The sequence below is a fragment of the Abrus precatorius genome, unplaced genomic scaffold, assembly GCF_003935025.1.
Source record: "Abrus precatorius isolate BTA unplaced genomic scaffold, Abrus_2018 Scaffold2, whole genome shotgun sequence".
Classification (NCBI taxonomy): Eukaryota; Viridiplantae; Streptophyta; class Magnoliopsida; order Fabales; family Fabaceae; genus Abrus; species Abrus precatorius.
The window spans coordinates 14,332,219-14,338,689 of NW_020874362.1; positions in this window are offsets into that span (position 1 = coordinate 14,332,219).

Here is a 6,471-nt window from a genome sequence, read left to right on the forward strand (position 1 = left end):
TTTTCTGGTTAAGTTGATTGAACTTGAAATCACAAACTCCCCCCCTTTTTTTTTACTTGCTTTCCAAATACATTGCACACTACATGTTTGATATTTGGTCGTCCAATGATTCATGGGAGACAACCTAGGCTTGCATCCTAGACTACATAAAATTTTCTGCATATTTTGATGAAGGTTGACGACAAATCTTTTTGCAAATGAGAAAATATTTCGTTCATCAGGGAGCGACCCATCCCGATATCTGGATCCAGACAGCACAGTACAACATAGCTTAATATGCTTTGTCATTACACGTCTACCCACCTAAACGTGTAACTCGGCTTTATAATAAAGCAAGACATATATCTCAGTATGATCCAGCACAGACAAAATCGTATTCTCAACTGCTCAGCTAAAATAATTTATGATATTTTAGCCAAATCTCAACATTTTAAATTAATTAACAGCAGCTATAGCATAGAAAATAGCTTTCTATCTAAGAGATCTAACTGGTGATTCATATTTTGTACTCACATTTATAGGCTTATTGCATCTTCCAAAATATCTTCCCTTCTTTATTTATTTCATTTAGCATGTTTTTGCATTTCTTGCATTAAATTGGATTTTTCATGAATAATTGTTATCTTCATATTTCATATTTTCGCTATTCTGACCTTTGTCCAATATTTCAGCCATAAATTTTTCTGTAGATCTCATTTTTGGCTGATTCTTTTTGCAATGGATTCCTGACTTTGTGGGCTTCAATTTGGACATATAGGAGTTTGGAGCTATTTTTTTAATTAATTTTTGAATTTCAGACTTAAAACATACCTTTTATATTTAGGGTTTTTATTTAGAGCTTTTATTTTAATTACTTACGGCAGCCTGGTCCATTTATTTCTGTTTTCATTTAAGACCAATATATATAGGGATCAAAAGATTGATTTTGAACCTCTCATTTCCCTTTCATAATTTTGTTTTGCTGTAAAGACTTTTTCTCGCTTTTGAGAGAAAACCCTTTTTGTTTCATTCACTTGTCTCTTTTTGGATTTTGTTGCATTCTCAATTATTCGTTTCTCGTGAATCATCTCATCTCAAGCATGGATTGCAAGATCAATTGATTGTTCCAAGTTTGTCTTTTTACTTTTTTGCAATTCTTGATTAAGATTGGTGCATGCATAATTCGATTGAATTTAGTTGTTTTTCTTGAGTGTAATATTGATCGACTGATTTCTTTTACATTTGAGATTTAGGCAAATTCAGTATAGTAATCCTAGTTTGCGTCTGTGATTCATGATTTTAATTTATGGTTTTTATTTGATTTATTTTCATTTTTGTTTTTCAATTCATTTTTTGTTTTTCATTTTCTGATTTGTTTTCCATTTTTCATTTTTATTTTTGTTTTCGTTTTCCAATTTGTTTTGTTTTTAATTTGTTTTCATTTTTCTGGGTTAAATTAAATTCGTTTTCATTTTTATATTTTTTTTACATTCATTTTTTTTAGATCCGTATTTGGGTTTTAAATATATTGCTAATTTACGTTTTTGTTTAATTTCTTAAACCCCCCCCCCCCAAATTTGATGAGGACATCTAGGCCCAAGCCCATGCAAGAATTCACACCCCAAGGAAGGTCCAAGATCCACTTGAAGACTTAAGCGGGCCAATGACAAGATCAAGAGCTAAGAAAGCCCAAGAAGCATTAGCACATGTAATACATCTTATGTTGGGTCAAGAAGCATTAGCATATGTAATACATCTTGTGTTGGAAACCCAACATCAATTTGAAGCTCATGATAGGGAAGATCCATCCATGGAGTTGAAGCCCATCGCTTGTCTTGTTCTTGTTGATTTTGAAGGACATAAGCCCAATGACTCAATTTGAAGTTTTATTTATTTTAATTTCTTTTCAGCCATGATTAAAATTATATAAAGTGTTTGTAGCAAGACTTGAACGTAGGTACTTGTGGCTAAGTGTTAGCCAATGACCACTAGGCCATCTTAGTTTACTTGTACTAATGGTTCTTTTCGTTTCTCTTGTTTGACTTTGATTAAGTAAACTCTTAATTTGCATTGTACTAAAAACACTTGGATTGAATGAAAAAAAAGGAGAATTCAGATTGAAATCAAATTAAAGTGAGTGTTGTGCTCTGTTAGGGTTCTTCCTCACAATCTTCGATCTTATCAAGAATTCATCCATTTTTGTGGCGATCTTGTTGGTTTATCAAACATCATCATTTGTGCCGCCCTTTCCATCATATTTCCTTCCACTTTTTCATTTAGAAGGTATGAATTTTGATTTTCCCCAATTCTAAATTTTAGGGTTCATAACATTCTCTTCCAAACAAACCCCAATTTGTACCCAAAATAACTTTAATTCATATCTCATGATTTATAACTCCAAATTAAGTGATTCTTGAGTGAAAATCATAGTTGTAACACCTATATTACTGCCAAGATCCTATCTCCTAAAAATATATGTATTTAGACTTCCCTAAGATAGTGTGCCCAATTGAACATGAACAAGGAATTATTCATTCGACATTAGTGTGGAACTAAACAACAATTTCACAATTTAATTCATAGGTAAGGGTACATTATCCTTCATCTTTTCATTCAATCTGTTCGTTACCAAATCATGCATATTGTATTACGTTTTACTAGTGTACTTGAAATTTCTTCAAATTAATTTCTTTTTATGAAAGAGATAAAGGTGAGTGCTCAACATCACATGCTTCGTGGAATGGAATTCTGAAATCATAATGAGAGACATGTAAATAGGGAGAAAATTTTGATTTTGTGCATATACGTCCCTAGTGTAAACGGTTCAAGGTAAACCATCGTAAAACAAACAAAAGAGAAGACCTCATGGTTCAGTATTTCAAAATTAATTATAAACAGCCCCCAAAAAGAAAGGAAAGTATAAAACTTAAGTGCAGTGTTCATCCATGACAAAAAAATAAAATAAAACATCTACATATAAAACTCTGGTGGAAAGGAATCCTCACTAGGATCAGATTCCATTCCATCAGAATCAGGTGCAGCATCCACAGGCTGAGGGCGAGGAGAGGGTGGCAAGTCGTCTGGGTCGCTGTCAATCCAACCAATAGTGGGTGGGGGCGATCGAGAAGTAGGTGGTGGTCGTGAAGAGCGTCGGACAGAGGGTCCGGCTTCATCGGGAGGAGATGCTCGAATCTATGGGAGGTGGTGAGATGCTGGCCTGACGGAGGACTCGATAACCTCGACGTCTTTTAACTCGGGAGCAAGGGTAGGACTGGGAGGAGGGGTAAGCTCAGGGTCAAGATCGATAACGGTTTTACCTTTGTCAATAAAAATTTTAAGATGTTTGGCTGGGGGTTCTTGTGGTGGAGAAGAAGGGGGTGAGTGGATTATAATACTCCGTTCTGAAGGTAGATGTACGGAGACGTCTGCAAAAAGGTGGTCACTCTAGCTAGGCTTCCAGTCGCCTTCAGTGAGAGGCCCCATGGTCAGGGAGACCATCCCCTGGTATACCAGACGACGCGTGGCCTGGTCGTATCTCCATACTGCTTTCTTGTCGGAGTCCTCTCCCCATATCATTGCTCGCTGAGGGTCCATTTGTCATACAGTCATGCAATACACACAAATACACAATAATGGAACACGAACAGAAAGGGTGAGCTCCAATACAATCAGTCATCAGATATTGAGTAAGGAAGAAAATCAGAGTGGCATCAAGCACTTACGAAGTTACATTTCAATAAACACATAGTCATAACAAAATGCCCAATAAACAATTACAAAATGCAGGCTGAGTCACAAAGATTCGTCACAACATAATTTAAACATTAACGCTTAAAACGTCACTACTTCCTCAGTTTGTTCCCACCATTCCTCTAGTCAAGGTGATCGGAGGCCCTCGTTCCCTACAAGCACACATTGTACGAAATCCATAAGAAATATTCTTCCATTTGACCATTCCGGTCCCTCAGGAACGAGTCCTTCCACGATCCTCGGTAATGCTTGCTTGCGTCAGGATTAGTGGAGGTTTCGATGGCGACGTGTCCCGGCCGCGGTGAGCTATTCCGCACCATTGGGGCAACCCCCCTCCACTACCCCTAAGGTTCTTCCCTCGAACCTGAACACTCACATCCCTCAGCTGTGCTAAACTGTGACCTTGACTCTCCATCTCCCATATCATGCACATAAGAGTTTCGTAACCGCATTCTCACTTCACCATTTTTGAACGCACATTAAATTTCCAAAGGTCACAAACCACATAACCAAATCCACACTCATAAGAGCTAGTACGTTCAAAGAAAAGAAGAACCATTCATCCACAGTCCGAGAATAAAAAAAAAGGAGAGAAGATGGAGATAGTTATAAAATTTTGTTAAAATATCATAGTCAAAATGTACCTTTGCAAACAAAATAATCATCAAAGAATCATGGAAATAACCGCAAGTTTAATCTCACATGCAACTTATTTCTACCACAAATTTTTCGTAAAATAATGATTAGGTGGTAGGAAAATTCTTTCATGGTTAAGAAAAAGCATTCCTTGGTCATACAGAATCAAACCGGGAGAAAAAGGTGAGTAGTTCCTCAGTTAAAACAAAAGGATGGAGGGTAGTCGATGAAAACTGAAAAGAACACAAGGATTCATACAAAGATTTCAATATTATCAACATGCAAAACTATTTCAGCCTCAATCAAGTTCACGCAGGTTACAAAACATGGATTTTTAAAATACTAACCAAATAAAATCACCACGAGATGAAGAAAATGGTTTGCATGTAAATTTTATTGATGAAGATCGGAGACGAAAACAAGAAGAAGAGAGCGCATGCAGAGTTTACAAGTTAACGAACAACCACATGCATTCAAGCGCAAACAAGAGCTCCCCTAACCTTGTTTGGTATGAGAAAAAGAGATAGAGTGGAAGGCTTGGTCTTGGTACTAGCAGGATCTTGATCACGACTTGAGTCCTTGGTGTTTTGTCACCTCCTTTAGGTTGGTGATGGAGTGTGTTGTCCACCAGAGAAAAAGGTGAGTAGAGGTTTTGTGAGAGGGTGAGAATGTGTCGAGAGAGAAGAGAAGTGGTGAGGTTGAGAGTGTTTTTGAAAATAAGGGAAGAAGGGCGCGTGAGGATTAGAAGGTGTTCTTATATAGTGTGGCTTAAAGCTTTGCCCATTCGTCTTCCAAAGGCTGGCGGTGAGTTGCACAAGAAGGGTTTTAGGGTTAGGTTAGGCGAAGTGACACATCCTTTCGCCTTCTCACTTGAATAGTCACGTCTCATGGTGTCCAGGTGCAAGTGATGCGCCTTCTCAAGAGCATTCAATGCACAGAGTGTAAAAGAAGCAAGTCGTAGATGATCCACACATCTCCACACGCCATTCATCATGATGGAGTAACCGAAATAGGGGTTTGACCTAGGTAAGAGTGGGTAATTAATGCACGTTGGCGGCTAGGGTTTGTTGTGAAGGGAAGCGGGTTGAAACCCTTCGTGTCCCACAAATTGAAAAGGGTGATGTTATTTTGAATGGTTAGTGAAAAGGTGGTGCCTTTCTCTTTGCCTTGGATGTGTGGCCAGTGCCATAAAACAGGAAATAATTGCATGCGATTAATGGAGCATAATTTCCAGAAATATGTTGCTATGTTTTTGGCTGTACATTAAGTGCAGGCTGGCGGCTAGGTCAACTCCAGAAGGAAGTTGAGTAGGTTTTTCCTTTGTTTTTCTCATGAGGTTAAATGCGGTTAAGAGGTAAATTAGGTAACTTCAATGATGGTTTAAATGAGGCAGGAAAGGCCCCTCAGTTTTAAGCAATTTAAAACATGGTTATTAGGAACAAAATAATGTGAATGATTGATTGTTTTCGGTAATGCCATGCAATTAATGCAGGGTGGCTACTTAAATTTTCTGATGGAAGGTGGCGCCACTTTTGGCCATGCATTCACACAAATCTCCCTAGGGTTTTACCATAAATACAAGGTAATTAAGGAAGGAATATATATAGTTGATGTCAGGCACGATTCTGGGGAATTAATTGCCTCAGGTGGAACGTTTCAAGCTGATTGGCACGCCCACTAAATGCATGTAACCGATTGGATTAATGTGGAGGGAATCAAGCAGGCGCCTTTTCACTCCCCTATGGTATTTAATGTAGGTGGGTAATTAAGGGAGTTTAATGGCGGTTAAATGAGGAAATGGGGGGTTTCTTCGAGTAAATGGAAAGGCAAGGGTATCTTCTCTAATTAACTACAAGATTCTCGCTAATTTATGATTAATAACCTACCTTAATTAAATGTGCACGAGAATATGGAAAGTTTATAATTAAGGAAAGGAATAGAACTCCATCCTTCTAGAAGAGGATTGGGGCTTTAAATTTTCGGTTGCACTATATATAAAAAAAAGGAAAGTTTTTAAATAAGATCCAATCAAAATATGGCAGTCCAAGAGGTGGCGACTGTATTTATTTAGGGTAACCTGGAACAATGGAATTGCATTAAGTATAC